At 35.2% G+C, this 19,586-nt stretch overlaps 2 protein-coding genes across 3 annotated transcripts in view; one reads left to right on the top strand and one right to left on the bottom strand.

The window, feature by feature from the left end:
- The window catches only part of LOC110829848 (uncharacterized), a 109,758-nt gene that overhangs the window by 1,375 nt on the left and 88,797 nt on the right, over positions 1-19,586 (top strand). The window lies entirely within an intron of this gene.
- The window catches only part of Stoml2 (stomatin like 2), a 124,813-nt gene that overhangs the window by 25,694 nt on the left and 79,533 nt on the right, over positions 1-19,586 (bottom strand). The gene's annotated exons all lie outside the window — the stretch shown is intronic.

Genomic DNA, 19,586 nt, shown 5'->3' with positions numbered 1-19,586 from the left:
CCGGCTATTATTCATAATTGTCACGGGGAATTATATATAATCGCCGGGTAATATTCATAATTGTCAGAGGGGAATTATATACAATTAACAGTTAATAACGATTAAAATAACAATGGAATGATATGTTGCGGGGGGGATTGAAAGACGGAGGAAGTATTGATGCTCCCCGAGAGATACAAGTGGAATACAAGACCAAAAGAAACCCTTGGGTCTGACTTACGTCAAAGATGGTTCAGAAGCCTATAAACAATGGAAGAGGATGTTAGGCTAAGTATTAAACAGGGGAAATTCTCTAGTGCGACGAGGTACGCGAATCTTGAAAACGGGGTTGCCTCCATTTTATGAATAATCTACCGATGCTGCATCGACATTACTGTTTACTAAATCATTCAGAATGTTCTCTTGCAGAGACTAATTTTTGGATGGTTACGGACGAGCGATTAACATTCGTGTATTGTGTTCGGGAAATGTCTGGTTCAAATCGCAGCTAGAAGACCGGCTATCTTGACAGGTTTATCGTGCATTTCCTTTGTCCCTCCAGGAAAATAATGAAATTCTAAGTTACGTAGACATTGTCCGCTTCCTTCCATATCACCTTCATTTAATTAATCATAAAATAAATACTACATATTTTGAGCTACTGATAGCTTCGTTAAATAAACCAACTCACGAAGGTACGTCACACAAGAAAGAGCATGAAGATTTCTGTCTTATGGGTTGTTGCGCTGTGTTTATGGTAGATATTCACCAACGTTTCAGAGGTCATACTGCATCCGTCATCAGGGCGATGATTATGGTTATAATTATAATATGAGGTGAAAATTTCGCGGAATACCGGTTGTTCGTCACTGCAATATACATACAGGTAATTGCAATCAATAATTTTTATTTTAAACGTGTTCTAATACACGTCATATCCAATGACATGCAGAGAAGCGTATTTGTCAATGTGTGACATGCGATATATATTGACAGATTAATTTTAAACAAACGGATCATTACCTGCAATTGATGAACATCAATACCAATATGGAATCCATAATATCAAAGTTCACATTTACATAACGTGTACTCCAGTAGTAAGCCATTTTACTCCTGTTAATTACATTATCCTAGCTATTCGCAATTTCTCCCCCATGAACTTTAGCGTGTAGACTTATCGAATTTACAGATACTAACAACAGAAGAGTTGACAATGAAGTACACGATGGTAAGAAGGGATATTAAGTAATATTTCTGTCACAAACACGCACAAATACACAAAAGAACAACACGAAGGGATGAAAAACTATAGCAGAACAATTAATGGTAACAAGATGCATTAAGAATGATGGTTGAAAACACGTGACGAAATGTAAACAAGACAGTTATAAAAGATTTCGTTAACATACATGGATACATATCATAAACACGTATGTTTCGAACGCATTATCGTCTACATGTTTACTTTCACATGGAAACGAATTCGCTTACAAATTTTCGTTCATACATACATCCATATTTGCTATTAATTCTCGCAGGCATTTTTGAGACTGAAGTCCTGATGCATATTTCTGAGCCACTTACTTCGATTGCATGTTCCAAGCGAGTAATCTCTTTAAAGACAAGAACATCGCTGACAGCTTTCCCATGTCGCTTTCTCCCTAGTTTTCTATACAATATAACCACTCACTGTTAAATATTCCTCACAGGGAGCGACACTGCCGTTTAAAATCGATCTAGCACCTTTAAACAGTCTCATGATTAAATCTTATTATTTGCAGCATCGATTGGCTATAAATAATGAAGTTTACTGGTACCATGCAGGGCATATACGAGGGTCGCTCATTAAGTAATGCCCCACATTTTTTTCCTCAGAACATATTTATTCAAGATGGCTCAAATTTAGTGACAATATAAATCAATGTTTCCTTTACACATACTATTTTTCCACATAGTCCCCATCAACTTGTACGGTTTTACGCCAGCGTGGAACAAGTGCATGCATGCCTTGCCGGTACCAGCTCTTGTCCTGTGCACGTAGCCATGTCCTCACTGCTTGAATCACGCTCTCGTCATCTTCAAATCTTGTTCCGCGGATAGCATCTTTAAGTGGCCCAAAGAGATGGAAGTCGGAGGGTGCCAGATCTGGACTGTAGGGTGGATGGGGTAGCACCGTCCAACCCAATTTGGTGATTTCTTCCCGGGTTCTCAGACTTGTGTGAGGGCGTGCATTGTCGTGCAGGAGCAAAATTTCTGCTGGATGCTTGTGAGGCCGAACTCGTCGAAAACGCTTCTTGAGGGTTTTCAGGGTCCTGATGTACGCGTCTGAATTGATGGTCGCACCTCTTGGCATCACATCCACAAGAATGACCCCATCACTGTCCCAAAAGACAGTCATCATGACTTTTCCGGCGGAGGGAGTTGTCTTGAATTTCTTCTTTCTCGGTGATTGAGGATGATGCCACTCCATTGACTGCCTTTTTGTCTCTGGCTCAAAGTGCTGTATCCAGGTTTCGTCACCTGTAATGATCCGGGACAGAAAGACCTCTCCCTCAGCATCAAAACGCTCCAACAATTCAGAAGAAATCGTTTTCCTTTGAATCCTGTGGTCTGCTGTGAGACTTCGTGGAACCCATCTTGCGCACACCTTCGAATATGCGAGAGCCTGGATAATTGCAATCACACTTCCATTGCTGACTGAAAGCTGTTGGGCCAATTGTCGAGTTGTGATGCGCCGATCCTCACGAATAATGACATCCGCGCGGTTCAACATGTCTGGAGTGGTGGCTGTGGCAGGACGCCCAGAGCGCGGCAGATCACGGAGCTCGGTTTCTTCACTTCCTGAAGCTTTAACTCTCTTAGCCCAGCGACCAACGGTGCTCCTATCGACTGCACAGCTTCCATACACAGCACACAAACGTTTATGAATGTTCACCACCGTTTCTTTTTCAGCAACAAGGAATTCAATTACAGCTCGTTGCTTGTAACGAGAGTCGTTCACAGACGCCATTTTAACAGTTCACTACAGCTCCGCTATCGGTTGGAATCATTTGAAACTCCGTACACGAACGCGGGAAACATCAAATCTCAAGCATGTAAAAGTACACTTTTCTATATTCATTATTGGCTGAGAAAAAAAATGTGGGGCATTACTTAATGAGCGACCCTCGTAGATAAGTCTTTAAGGTCTGTTATAAACTTCATGAATAAGGGTCATACTGCGAATGCAATGTATGAGTGTTTATTAAAAATATGTTCCAACTAATAGACGCATCTGTTATCCGTATATAGGAAAGCTGTGTACATTTATGCTGAACGTTAATAAAGTTTAAGCTTTAGGCAAAATAAATTCATTTTCATAAATTCCTCAAGGTTTATGAAAAGGTTTATAGGTATAAGATAGTTTCCACAATATTTTAAGAGTACAAATGATTATATAATTTTAAATATATACATTTAAACAATAACTTAACGAAAGTTGCATCGTTCAATATATTATAATTCACTATGGGACTCAGGCGACTAGGAACTGACTTCTGTCCAGTTCCTGGTGACTTCGAGTGAGATTTGTGGTGGACGAACCAACGCCAGAGTTCAGAAAAAAATTATTATCAGGATTGCTTATCAGATTATTTAACGACGCACTTTAAAGTGCATTGGTTTTACAGTGTCAGGTTATCTTTAATCATAAAGAAGAAAATCAATCAATTGTCACCAATTTTAACTTACCATCGCAGATTTTCGAAAGCAGCCACAAAAATATTCATTAAGGACAACTGGTTTGGGTGTCCGGAATTGAACCCGTGATAACCCGTATATTAAATAGGAACATTAACAGCTCAACTGTGACGTATTCCCCAGTCCTCATAAATTATGAGTATGCATTTCATTGGTAAGCAGAAATTGTGGGGCTTCATGGTGCTGTGGACTCTGCACTGCTACCTCTCTCCAGTCCGACCCGATATACAATTCAGCATCACCTCATCATCCAATTAAACAGTACATGGCCTACGTGCCGTCTGTACAAACTGGTTAGGTAGTAGACCAATTGAAATGTCTGGTATGCCTCGCGTCGTGAATTCAAAACACGCGTGTATATATATATATATATATATATATTACTTTTTGTCTCTTTTATATTTAATTTTTTTAAAATTATGTACCCCGTTGGTGTAGGGGTAAGAATCTCTGTTAGTTAAGAAACCTGCTAAAATCTCTATAGAAGACTGTTTGCTTATCTTAACCGTGAATTTTCGTGGTTTCTTTGTTTCTTGAAGACAAATAAAGGGTAGTATCTTTGGAGGCAATGGATGGCCTCTTCACATTCGTCTAAATCTAAGATTCACAATTAATCCGGAATTTCTCATTCGATGGTACATAATCCGAGCAGTTGAAGTGGCGTTGTTAAATAACAGAAAACAAACATAGGCCTTCTATGTTATCTTGTGCAGATAAATATTCTGAGTAGAAGGAACTAATTGTATGACCGTGCCATTAAACACATTTTAATTAACCTCTTTATATACTATGTAAGCTCAATACATTTATTAGATCTAATTGGCTGTATTAAGCCGATTTTTTAAACCTTGAATAACAGAAGTGTTCTTTAAAAACAATCGATGGAATCACTTGTAATCTGAAACGAAATTATCTAAGTTAGATTTTGTACTGATTACATTTGTCAATGAGTACGATACGAATGAACTGCAACCGCAGCGACGTTTATACCTGGATGTTCTGCTTCCCCATTAGAAACTTTAATTGGTGGATCAATGCGAATCCTTTTGGTGGTAAGAATAGTGATTGAGTAAAAGCCAACAGCTTTATCTGGTTGAAAAGAGGTATTAGTCAAGTCACGGTAGTGGCATTGGCTGTTAGCAACGTCTCAAGCCCTCGTCATTCTGGTATTCAACGAAGAACTTCATTCTCCCACTTCATTATCGATGCCCTTTATTCGGCTCAGATTGGTTTCAGGAGAAACTACTTCGTAACTTTTACATTCGCTTTCTTAATTTGTTGTAGTCTGACGTCGCCTTTCTCTGATCGACTTTCGTAACTATCAGAAGACGCATCTAATAAAATATTAATCTATGCTAATTCTGAAAAGTATATTACATTGAAAATTTAAAATATATAATAAAATTCAGGTCAATACACAAAACTTTATTTAGATGTTAAAATTTAAAATTTAAATGTTAAAATTTAAAATTTAAAATTTGCGCCATTCATCACTATAAGGATGTTACAATAGAGCGCTTTCATTCACTTCACAACATGTTTCGATGTAATACATCATCTTCAGGTGTTGTCTTTTAAAACTATTTTATATTATAATGCATGATCAGCGGAACACATGCTACAATAATGAATATACTGAAAGACATGCATTATAATATAAAATAGTTTTAAAAGACAACACCTGAAGATGATGTATTACATCGAAACATGTTGTGAAGTGAATGAAAGCGCTCTATTGTAACATCCTTATAGTGATGAATGGCGCAAATTTAAAATTTTAAATTTTAACATTTAAATTTTAAATTTTAACATCTAAATAAAGTTTTGTGTATTGACCTGAATTTTATTATATATTTTAATCAAAAAACACAAACATGACGCATGTAAACCTTAAAATTGAAAATTTAATTGTTTTGAAACTTAAACTAAATCAGATGGCTTCTGACAGCGTCCACAGTTCTCAGACGAAACACATTTCTTTCTCCAAACTCATCCCTTTTTATCCCTCTACTTATTTCCCTCTTTACTGTTTTTTCTCACTGCTTCTTGTTTTATTTCTTATTTCTTATCATTCTTAGTGTGTTTTCTGAACTATGTTCCAGTGGTTGGGGCAGGTCTTTTAAAAATTAAAAATTTTCCAATTTATTTATTAAGAAAGGAATCATATTACTTGGACGATAGATTACCCATTCGTAAGGTATCAACAGGGCAACACTGCAAGGCACTACGGTCACTCATTCCTCGAGCGAAATTCGAACCCGCGGTCCCATTGATCGGACTTCGGTCTTCGGGTCCCTATACCATTCTTTCACGGAATCGGCTCCCCATACATGCACTGCCTTAAATTATTTCCCTCTTTATTTTGGTCTCTTCCGAGTCTTATATGGCACGCAAGATCCATTCCATCTATAAATGATCAAATACTGGGTGACATGGACACAAGAAGTTGAATTTCACTTCAACAAAATTCTGGTCTAGTAGACCAGAAATACATAAATATTCATACATATATGTAAACTTTCAGAACAGTGTCTGTTAACTTGTGTATCACAAGTGAGAATAATGTCTTATTAAGTGTGAATGTTAGCTCATCCACATCTCAGAAATTTATCTACTAAATAAGCATAAATATAATGTAGCCCACAGTGTATCCTTTATAGTAAAAGTTGTCGGAAGAATTTAATTTTTCCGTAACGACAGAATGTCTTATTCAATTCAATTCAATTCTTTATTATTAGTGTGCTGTATCAACAGCCAGAAGGCCAATTACAGATACAACACAGAGATAAGCAAAACAAACAAAAAATTAACATTGTTCATAGAGCGGCTTTCCTCAGTATCTCTAGACTCACGTCGTCACAGAACCTTGAAGGGACCATGATTCTTTTCTTCCCGATCCTCATGATGTCACCATTTTGTCTATAAACTAAAACGAACTTAAAAGTTTGAAATGGTTGTCTTGTGGGATATTTCACCACGTAATCTAGTGGGTACTGACGGACGTTTCAGAAGGGCTTACTGCTTTCATCACTAGGGCCCTTGATGAAGGCAGTATTCTCTTCTGAAACAATGGTCAATATCTACCAAAAACCACACGGAGAAACATCCATCTTCATACTCGTTGTTCTCAAGAACGTGAAATCTCACTAAAAAAAAATCTACGTAATTTTTATTAAAATTATCGAGCCTATAAATAATCAGTTCAAGGATAGATAGTACTTGTCATCTTTTGTCATCCTATTACACAAATGAAACGAAGAAAGACAATAATTGCGACATTCATGAAAGCAAACAAGAAATAATCTTAAATTGAACGTAATTAATTTGATGGATATGAACTGGCCTCGTAGCCGTTACAAATTGGTTTGTCTCCCAGCTGATCAAACGTCTACAAGTACATCAAATAGCTTAAGTTGTAAGCCTCATACGACAGTCCTTGACTTGTATTAACTTATGATGCCGACCCGGTCAGAGCCGCTGCAGTGAGTGAAACAATGACATACGCTCTTCAAAATTCCCAGCTGTAGTACGCTATCATCTACATTTGTTACTTCATTATTTGGTAGAAATGCATTTCACCATCTTTAATTAACTTTCATTAAGCCTTTATTAAGTAATTTAGATGTACATTTGAGTTCGTATGAAGTCCAGATGTAACAGATCATGTTGTAAATTATTCTACAAGTAATGAACTGAAGAAAATATAAGAATATTTAAAGACACGTTTTTTTATAAAAAAAATTGGAATCATCGGAAATAATACCCCCACGCTAAACTGTGACCATATTACCATCACAAGAGGTAAATATATTAACCGGTACATTTATATAAATTTCAGAATGTGGCAACCTGCAGATAGACAGACTGAGCTTGAATCAGCCACATATTTGTAGGCAAAGGTATACATATGGAATTAAGCTTGGTATCCAGTATTAATCTGGCATAATTAATAGAATAATTCCTTTTTTGTCTGAGTTAAAAAATGTGAAAAGCAAAATCGAAGCTCACATTTAATATACACGTTTCAATCTATATTTTTTAAATAAATTAAAGAGGAAAGCCAAAAGCTGTTTCGGGTTCCATAATAAAAGGGAAATTTCTTGACTAGCTTATCGTACTATTAGCTTCTGAAGAAAGGTCCTGTTACATACAGCCATAAGCCTAAATTTCAATGAACAGGTGTCGAGTCAAATATGGATACAAGATAAAATAATGGTATATTTTAAATGACAGTTAATAATTAATAAGAAGTAAAAATTATGAAACTTTTAAATTGTTTTATTTAAATTTCTTTGTGAGAGTTTAAAAATTTCTCTTTGTTAACAATTAGTCAGCTCGTACATTAACTATCAATTAAGATACCCTTAAGGGGTCACTACCCACGGGTTAAGAACTTGAGTAGTGTGTTACGTTCGATATTCTACTACAATTTGTGCTCCTGAGTCGAGATTTATTTAAAGTACTCGTGGTTTTAACGTGATATTGACAGTAGAACATCTTGTTTCCTGAAGTTATTTTGTTTCGTGAGTTTGAAAGCAGGATTGATGAAAAAAATCGACATATTTTCAATAGAAGCTTCTGTTATTTGCAGTAACAGAGATGTAAAATGTTTTATACAACCCGTGATCTCACAGTTTGAGTATGATGAGGAGATATTTTAACTTTGGTTTATAACCAGGATTCTAAACGAGTGTACTGGAAGTGAAGGAAGATAATGTCGTTTGTCACATTGATGTGGTAAGCTCTTTTTCACTGTCAGCCGCAGACAGATCCCCTCTCCTTTAAACATACTTCCTATATTCCTACTTTTTCTTTAACGTCTGCAGACTCTCAACATACACAAGCAGCTTGAAGCAGAGTGCGGTCCGAAGGCTTATCCTTGTATATTGTAAAAGCCACCAATCAACTGGCTTTTTCATATTAAATGATGCTCAGTTTTCGACTGAGTCTGAGGTGAGATTTCAAGTTCTCACGTAATCATAGCGTCTACGTCAAAATTTAGAATAATCTGGCAACTAGTGTTAAATAAATAAAGATTTTGAAGGAGATAGTAGTGACTTAATTCAAGATATTGTTTCAAAATTTGTCTCGGTAGCCCGAGGAACAAGAAGAATATTTAATAACTCCACTGAAATTCAAATCAAATATCTCGCGAACGCAAACAGGGAACTTTGCCCCTTCACTACAATGATCGATAGAACTTTAATATTAATAAATGTCATTGGTTCACTACGTATATAATCCATTGCGCAGTTTTGATTAAATTTTTTCATTTCATGTCAGCATGCAGGAATAAAATGAGAAATTTATAAATATACATATTTTCAGTCATAATACTTCAATAAAATAAACCAAATACGAAACTTAGACCTATTTCAGGGAATGTGGTATGAAGGTGTGGATTGGGTTAAACTGGCTCAGGTCAGGTTCTAGCGTTGGTCTCATGTGGACACGGTAATGAACACTTAGTTTAAAAAGGAGAAAAATCTTACACCACGGAATTTTTGAAGAATTTAAATTCACAAGTTTATTATAATATTGTTCATACTGTCTGTGTGAAACCAGACCTGCATCTCCTGTTAATTATTCTGACATCATCAAAATTAGAGAATCCAAGATGTTTGGTCTATCCTGAAGATGAAGACTTTTATCTGAAACGTTCGTTACTGACTAAAAGACCACATGGCATCACTACACCATCAGCATACACGTAAGGATATTAAACAAAAAACCAATATTCTGCCTTAACTATAATCTACTTGCCAGAATTTCATTCTTCTAGTTGTAAAGAAAAAAAATTACAGAGAACGTTTTGATCTGCTTTTGGTTCCATTTAATGTGACCCAACGTACCTTATTCAAGGCGTGTAAGGAGTTACTTGTTATTTTAAACGGATGACAGATGGGTAGATAGCGAGTTGACATTTAATATTCCTTTGAGAAAGCCCGAAAACTTTGTATTAACACGTTCATGAGATATTATTTTTATCAAAAATATCCTCCTTCACTCTACAGGTTTAACTTCATAAAGTGCCTTACAAGTCTACAGTATCAGAGAATTTTTAATTTCAGCTTCCCTTTAGCCTCCATTCTGATTCTTCTTATTCTTCTGTCAGATTTAAAGTACACAAGTCCGATAGATTTTATAGTTTATGCGTTATATGCTATTTCTGGGTATAATAAACACAGTTTCCTCACTTGTATATATGTACGGGTTCATGTGGGAGGATAATCATAAATTGAAAAATGGAAATGATGTGGTAAAAAGTGGTCATTACTTCTGAAAGAATTGACGAAACCACAAAGGAATCTTAAGTCCGGATAGTCCTAATCAAATATCAAACTGTATTAATTCAAATACGAAGCAGACTGGTAAAATAAACCATAACGTTTGGACTGGAGTCACGTTTAAAAGATTTTAGAAGAAATGTAAGATTTCAAATTCTGAATGCGGTGAGTCTGAAAATAACTGTCTTCTCGGGTACTGTGCCCTGTAGTCTGGTAGAAACCGACAGACGTTTCAGAGCGTTTACTTCGTCCATTACTCTCATTATAGAGGTATCAAGTACGCCTGAAACGTCAGCAAACTTCTAACAGGCTACACGACATAACAACCCAGAAACAGAAATCTTCACAGATAAAATATTAAAGAGTAATATTTAATACTCCCGATATGTATTTGGCAGGTGTGAAGCTTGAATATGGACTTGAAATTAGGCCATGTTTAATACAGTTAACCCAGTTTCCCCCCTCTGTTAGCTTAGACAATTCATATCGCTTCTTTCCCATTTGAAGTGCACAGTCATCTTGGTACACAAACCTGGTTAACTTAAAAACGCGTTTCTTACAGAATTTGTAATTATATCTATGATATATCTCCATAGAAATTTCACATGCTATCTGCAATTATACATTAGTTATGAGCAAACTAAAGCTAAATACAGAAGTCATGAGGAAGTTGAGCTGTTAATTTCAAATATTACACAAGATATGTCAATGGAGGGTGAAAACTTTCCGGATTTCCGAAGATTTGTGACAATGGCTGATTCATTAGAGATGCAGGTTATTTGTTCTTACGTTACTGACATTATTATTAATATAAATGTCATAATAATATGCTTTTAATTTATTTTTGAATATAATTTTGATTTTTAATCATACTCTTTCAAATATATTTTAAACTTACCCTTTTTGGAAGTCATCTTAAATTATGGTTTTTAATTGTATTCAGGTGACAAGACAGGAATACGTATTTAGTCTTCTCTGTGTTTGGTAACTTCTAAACCAACCTCATTAGCGTCTACTAGAGTTTCCGTATTCATATAAACAAGCAGCTTTTAATAAAAGGAAGTTTGTGTTAATTGGTTTGTAAAACCATTCACATAACCTGAAGTTTACGTACTTTGCTGCGTGTATGTTTACGAGTAATTCTGAAATCTCACAGAGATGCTTACGTTGATAATTAAACAAATGTCTTGTTTTAAAATGCGCAAGTCTTCCTCAGGAATTCTTTTTTCTTTCTTAAAATTGTTATATCAGGCATAACAACACTTCTCAGTCTAGTATTAAGTTACCAAAAAATATGCTATGTTCACTCCCGATGCTATTTCAATAACTAAAATTATATTCTTACCATATTCTGTAATGTGCAATAAACTACTGATTTCGTATTTACAGATCTACTGTCTTTGTATCTTATTTGTAATTATTTTTTTTCTTTCTCGATATAATTAGAAGTAGTACTTATTTGTCAGGACTAATTACAATTAAGTCAAAGATGAAGCAACCTCGATAATATGGAGTAATCAAATTATGTACAACAATTATAACCTTATATTCCTATGTAATTTATTAATATATAAGAACTCGGTCTTCTGCTTCAACGGGCGCGTTGCTTTATTTTCGAATAAAATTCAACGAAGGAAAAGTGGATTGGGAAGAATCGAGTTTCAGTTGTGCTGTGTACTGCATAATCTCTAATGCTTACTGAACAAGAAAAATATCTAACAAGAGAATGTCAAGAAACACACCGACGAAGATATATTTCTTTCAGAATAAATGGTTTTACGTCAGAAGAATATTTACAAAAATGTTAATTTAAAACTTTAGGTTGAAACACACATTAACTTGCGCCGATATTAAAGGGATAGATTGTATCTAATTTAAATTTTCATTTCAGCTTATTACGAAGACTATGGAAAAAATATTCCTGCTTTATACAGATAGGCAGAACAGGTCTGTCGGATGCAAGTGAACTTTCATGCATACGTCATTAAATACTCACCTCGTGGAAAAAGTCAATCATCGGAGGCATAGCTCGGGGCGGGGTTTATAACCTCTGACTTGGTACGGGGAAAAATAATAATAAGAAGAAACTTTCTCTGCCAATGACGTATCATGAAGGACCCTTTATGAAAGAGAAATTTACTGAAACTAATTTACCCTAATATGATTCTAAACTTCCTGGAAACTGGTGTAAAACCGTTATGACACTTTTATGGAGTCTATTTCATGGAAAATAAAGAGTATGAAACGAATATTTCTTTGTTTTTTCTGCATTTCCATAAAACAAAATGAATTATTAAGGCATGTGGCAAAGTAATGAACACTCGTATGTGAATCTAATCTGTAGAAGACGGAAGACGGATAGAGACAATTTCCTGCTGACTGAAATAATATAATTTCTTAGTGCGAAATTACGCCATGTTTCAAATATGCACTTAATATTATGGAGAATAGCACAATTCTCTCTGTAAAGCTGTACTGCACTGATTTGTAACCATATTAAAACGACACGAGACACAGGGCCACCTTTCGGCACCCTCTAAGGAAAGGTAAGGTGTCTTAATGCGCCATCTTTAAGTTTGTCTCAGATTACGAAACATTTCTGAACCAGTATGCCGATTTTCAGTAAATGTTATATCAACATAATACCACTAATTTGTAATTTACTATCATAAATAATACAAACATGGCTATGTAAACTTATGATGTGGGAGCTGCAGCAACGTTATTTGATTGTTTAAACTGTGTGTAATGATAGATCCTGGTATAGCAAACAATTTTTGTTTGCGTTATTTCACGCCTACAATGTAAAATCGTTGGGGACCTGACGCAAGTACCAGATTTTTCGACTGATAAATAGACCAATGGGCTGTATCCTCTCAGCAGTTTCTGATAAACAGATGAAATAGTAGAGCAGGAATACGAAAATTAACTAACATTAATGACTTATTATACATATTAATAGTAGAAAAAGTTAAAGTTTTAATTAAATCCATATTGGATAGGAACTTTAAGAATAAAAAGTTACAAATAACAAACGTGGGAACTTTGTGCAATCAGACATGAATTACATCTGTTTTACACATCACTCATAGAAGAGATAAATATAATAACATATGCCGGAAACATTTCAAGCCAATGAATTGTAAGACGTTTCTTAATTGCATTTATAAGTGACAGCAAATTAATTATATGTCCATTCTCTTCTAGTTTATTTCACGACTGACTGAAAACTGAAATTGTTCGCCAGAAAAATAATACATATCAAAGCAGAACTACAGAAAGTTGGAATAAATTACTATCTTAAAAAAGTCTGAGACACATACTGTGAGATCTTGATATCAAAAGGTCTTCAAACGAATTGTTAAGCACCTGTCCAATTTGGATTTGGCGAAATCAAAACCGGAGAACACGTTTCTACCTTTGCTTTGTTAAGCCGTTACTGCCATACATTGTTTGCCAGCATTATTGAATTCGAAGTGAAGGCTTATACCATATAGGTAATCAGTTCGCTGGTCAAACAAACGAAAAATTACCTCTTCTGTTCATGACGTAAGAGTTGATCAAAGGCATGTGGGCGCTGTGGAGTAGCTTGTCAGTAGGGAACTACGGAATTCTGATAGCGCGGCAGTGGTAAGCAAGCAGACACTTCACTTCGGTCTGAAGAACACGTGACTTCCCACAACTGGCTTGCTTCGAATTCTGTTAGTAGGGATTTCAGAATTTCTTCAGATCACAATAAGGATTTGAAGCATACACGACTATAATTGTGCCTGTTCATTCTAAAGCTTATTTGACAACGAAGCATTTAAAACACTAGTAAAAAAATACGAAGTAAGAAAAATATTAACAAACAAGTAGGAAATATTCGATGGAAAGAAGAAGATCACTATGCTAAGTAGTAAATGGGGTAATAATATTAAAATGTATCTTAGAGATTATGTAGACCGCATAAAAATGACTTTAGGTGGATCCAATGGCGTGTTTTATTAACGAAACAATAAATGTCTCTTTCCTAGAAAGTGCGAAATTTATTCACCAGCTAAGTAACTATCATCTGCAACATGTAGTTAGTGAAATGTGTTTCTACCCTACACCTCTCTCTCTCTTTTGAAGGAAGTTCGTGGTTGTCTTTGGTAGAACGCTCAGAAAGTCCCTTAGCAATGATAGTCTTTAATTTACGACCTCGTGACAATGCGATGAATATGCTAGACCATATAATTTTACTGCAGTCACAGAGTGATCTATCTCTGAAGTAGGTGCAGTCAGCCTCTCCTCTTACTAACATTTAACTTACTGAAGAGTTCATAAAGCGAAATGTCGTAAAAGAGAATCCGTATTTACCATAAGCGCAATATTATATTTTTTTTGGGGGGGGGGATGTGTTCCAGAAAGACCGAAAATTGACTCAAAAAATTAAAATTAATAATTTATTGCATGAACATCCGGCTTGTGATATCTAAGAATTGTATAACTGTAAACAAAATGCTAGTTGTCTGAGTTCTTTACGACATCCGTACCTGTCCGTTATCATCATACTAACAGAAACCTAATAATGGTTTTAGTATTAGTTCGACGGTTAGGATCGAACTCAGGACTATTCTCTTGGTTCAGTGGTTGTAATATCCTAATATTTTGAAGTTCATGGAATATATTTCAACCATCGCCAATCATATTAAAAATAAAGAAGTGGCCAACAACTACATCGCCGTAAAAGCTTCAAATATTAAATATTGGTCAACTGAAGGCAAGCTCGAGACAATGCCTCAGACAATGAAGAGTACGCAACATAATAAATAAAGCCAGTATACTGTAACAGCCGAAAAAATTGATTTAGGATAGAACGAGTTGTATGGAAGTGCCGAAGATCTTGTAGTGCCATGATCAAGATTTTGGTATTAACGTTGATGAACTACTTAGTTAATTAGTTCCGGTCATTCGGCTGAAAAAAAATAAGAATAATGGAAACTTTCGAAAATAAACACATCGCGTATCAAAGTCGTTCTGTGGTAACAGATCCTAGCCCATTATTCTACTGTTCATACCATCAAATGGAGAATTATTCCAAAGCTAAATAAGGAGTTATTGTTGTAACAGAAGGAGGTTGAACCAGAACGTAAAACGAGAAAGATTTTAAACCCCTATTGCATTAAAACATAAATTTATAACTGGACGAAATATGCATCAAAACTGAGATTTATTTTGACCTTGCGTTATATGCTTTGTGTATAAACGAGAATGTAATTTAAACTGACAAGATAAAGCATATCCATAGATTGAACGCCATTTCAGAGAGTGTAAATCCTGTTTCAACAGGTCTGAATGCTCGTATTACGTCGAAGCGTGCAGTGTAACTTAGGGCTTTTTTTGTAAACAATGGAAATGAACAAATCTTCCTGAGACGAAACCTCTTGGGTGATCGATCCCTAATTCTACCATTTTCAACGTTACTACAAACACATTTTGCAAACTACCATTTACTTCTATGACATCCTTCAGTGCTTAATACATTATAGTTAGAATCAGACAATTAAGCAAGGTACTTGAATAATTCGGAGACACAAATGTGTACACATGACTTTAGATAATTCCTAAATCAGAAAAAAAACAACCCTCACCCACTAACATGAAACTTTTAAAATAATACATAGAAAGTTGATACAGAAATAAAATTCTAGTTTTTTAATAATATACGTATCAAGTTCGAATCTCAGCCAGTAACATAACATGGGCCACGCCTGCGAACTTCCAATTCATTATATATCACTGCAAAGATCCCATTTGAAGCTACATAACCGAATAAGTTATACCAGCGACATTATTTGATGAATAATTAATTATAAATCTCTGAAAATTTCTCCCCAAATTATTCTCCATTTCTTTTCCAGTTACCTACATCCTCACGTATTTCAACATTTACATGATGTTACACAAATTTTAATCGCTACGTAAAGAAACGTTTACAATACACTAACCCTCTTAAGTATACATTTCATCCACATAATTTAAAAATTTAGTTGATACCTCAAAGAAATGAAAAAAACAAAACAAGGCGAGTCATTACAAATATCAACAGGTAATTGTCATTTAGGGAAATAATCGCTGTACATCATTATAATCACACGATGCCAATAAATACACTTTTTGGGTAAATGCATAGTTTTTGAAATTGAAACGTCGATGGTACATACAGTTACAACTTGCTTACAACGTATTAAAGGGTTAAATAAGCAAATGAAAAATATGACTAAACGTAAAACTTATAGTAACAAACAAATACAGCAGTACCAATCACATGATTAGGGGTTTTGTAAATTTTTCTTAAAGTATCGGTAAAAATGTATCCGCTTTATGTTTTCTCTTTTCGCGTCACCCATTGAAACTTTTTGCGTAAGCCGAGTGAGTTCGCGAGTCACAGTTTGGGAATTATTGTTCAAGAAATGCACAAAATCAAGGCATAAAAGTGAAAGTTTGGCTGTAGATGTCTTTTTTTTTTTCTGTCGTCCTGTAACGGATTTTGCACACGTGTGTGGGGATATGTACCACGGTTTCTTCCAGCTGAGAATCTTCGTGGGAGTTCATTTCTGTGAAAAGCTTGAGGATCAGTCATGCGTCATACCTGCAGGGAGAATGACTGAAAGGAGTTAAATCGTTATTGGGAAAGTTCTATCCCAAGGGGTGAAAGAAGAATGTAGAAGTCGCTGAAAGATTACCAACACCAAGTTTCGAACCAGAGAATCTTTGAATAGTCAAGTTCATTATTGAGACTGGGACTGTGGTCTACCCTATTTTTCTGATCCCCAGTCCCCTATAACCAGGATAAAATCTTAATACAGACCACAGTAATACCCCTTCCTGAATTTTCCAAACTCTCATTAATTTAATGATTTCATTTCATTCACTTAACGTCGCATCCGAGTGGTTGGCATCCCTGTTTCATATTCGGAAGGTACCAGGTTCAAGTCTAGTCCCGGAGACTGGCTATCCAGAAGATTTTTCGTAATTTTCTTAATTCTCTACAGAAAAATTCCGGGATAAACCTCGACCATTGTACGAGGTAGTAATATCTTAAACTAGGTTTCAGCTATTCTTCAGACTTATCTATTTACATAAATCCAACAACAGACGCTATATAAAGCACAGTTCACGTGTCTTTAAATTAACAAGGAAACAGGATCAGTTGTATAAGACTCAGAAGTTTAATATAAATATAAGGCAACAGATATTAAAGTGTTCATAATTAGCTTCTTCAGCGTCTAGGTAAAAGTCGTGCCTACGGTTATACACCTGTATACAATTATTTACAACTTTCAGTTTTAAAGACTCAGATTGGAGTTTTGTCGATAGTTTTAATTAGAGGGATTTTGTTGCATGCCATGTTTCACCCGAGAACATCCACTGTTTTGGAAGTTGTTTTATCTATCCTTTTTTAGTGAATACTTGAATCCTTACGAATAGAAGTTAGCTTAAGATTTTATTGCAGAATCTACTGCTTTTATTAATTAAGGGGAATGAATCTGTATTTTGTTAAGGCGGTAATGCCCATTACTTTCAAAATTATTTAACTTTACTAATTAAAACATTCACAACTTGTTTTTCCAAAAGAGATACAAAATTTTAAACAAAACAATTCAAAACGAACGCGCAATGGGGAGAAATTGTGTTAAAGGATTCCGATCAAATTAAATGTAATAATGTTCAAATCAAAATTTATAAATTTCCCCCCAAAACTGCTTACACACAATAAACGTCATTAAATGAAACATAAATAAATAAATAAATACGTAAATAAAATATAGTAACACCCTAATAAATCCATGAGCGTTACTTCTGTAGTTGTACAATTTGCGCTGGCGGACAGAGAGATTAACTCAAGCGTCTATTCACTAATATGCTCAGACACAACGAACTCAATTTCCCTTGGAACACTGAAAACAACGGGAAATGGGTATATTTTGCTACATTCACCCAAACATTTCTACAAGGAACAGTAGTTGTGTCATCTGAAGAAAATAAAACATTTAAGATGACATAATGCAGAATCTGCACTCGTAAAGCACAATCGATATTCGGATGGCTGGTCTATCATTTATTTATTGCGTTCAGCAGTATAAATGTATGTTCTATGTTAGAGAACGAGGGTAACTGGGATGAACCACTTTATGACGCTAGATGGCTGTAGTGCCTGTGGACGGATTTTTAGTCCAGGGGTCCCCAAAAACATGACCCGTGGGCACCATGGTGCTGCCGGAAGGGTTTAGATTTAAGAATTCAGTCCGTACCGCAAAGAAAACAACGTTTTATCATGTAAAAGATCAGATGGTTAATGCTGTTTAAGGAAATTATAAATACAAAACACGAAGTTACTGATTGTGAAAACAGGTTTTAAAGGGGACATAGCTGCATCTAGCACCTTCTCTGGTGGGCTACACCCAATAGAACGCGAAGTATTAGGGAAAATTGTTTCGTACGTTGAACTGCTGAACAAACGTAAGAAACAAATTAAAAGCCACCGTCCATTGCCTTATAACATTATTGAATTATCTATTATGTAAAGTTTTGATAGTAGATTAATAATTAAATTAGCTGGGGAATGTTGTTAATTAATTTAATTACTGACCTTTGTGTAGCACCTGTAAGTCATGAATATGTTAATTTTGAATTACAATTCTGGAAAACACACAGATGTAAAGCTACATACATTCATGTTAGATCTATACAGTTGGCAACACTGCAGGAAAAATAGAACAAAATATAGAACGCAGCAGGTAGAAAATTTAAAATTCGAACAAAAGATTTTGCTTCGTGCCTTTTATATTTTATTCTCATCTGTATTCTCTTTCCCTTTTAGCTTGCTTCTTTCGTTGTTAATTATACGAGGTGTTCCACAAGCCCAGAACCATACGAAAACAGTTATTTAGAAAAATATGGGAATATATAAAGAGAGAAAAGTTGCAAATCATGTGTTTGCAGTCTCAAGTGTTGGATTTTTTTATGTAGGACGAGCCGTTACGGTGCTATATTCTTTAAATGTCAACAGTAAAGCTTTATGGTGATATTATCGCGTTGACATGCGTGCGAAAGGGAGATAAGTTTCAAAATTTTCCTGCGGTATGTACATAATTTACTACAGATCCAACTGCACTGTAAAAAAACAGTTACATGTTCCAAATACAGAGTAGTATGGGCACGTAACATTTTAAACAGGAAGACAGAAGAGTCTTCTGCCATATTGTTAAATCTATGCCGAATCGGAGGGTAACACTCGACTGGGTTTACTTGTGTGTGCAAATTGTCTCCATATATGACAGTTTGGATTTCCAAAGAATGCCTGAAAGTCGATACTATTCTACTATTATAAACATAATTTTAGAAGGTAAATCTGAAAATAAAATTAAAACTTTATTTAACTTCTACGTCTGTAGAAGGCAAATAACTTGATCCATAATGTTGTTGGTGACATTAGTGAGTTCTTATGGACCTGATTTTATTAAAATCTTTTTATTGAGACGATAAGCGCACCTGGACAGAGGAAGGACTCCGAAAATATTATGTAACATCACGAACAATTGATAATGCTCC

This window comes from Zootermopsis nevadensis, unplaced genomic scaffold, assembly GCF_977971745.1.
Source record: "Zootermopsis nevadensis isolate Lab colony 2312 unplaced genomic scaffold, Znev_1.0 Znev_ptg000007l, whole genome shotgun sequence".
Lineage (NCBI taxonomy): Eukaryota > Metazoa > Arthropoda > Insecta > Blattodea > Termopsidae > Zootermopsis > Zootermopsis nevadensis.
The sequence above is the reverse complement of the archived record's forward strand: the minus strand, read 5'-3'. Positions and strand labels throughout refer to the sequence as shown.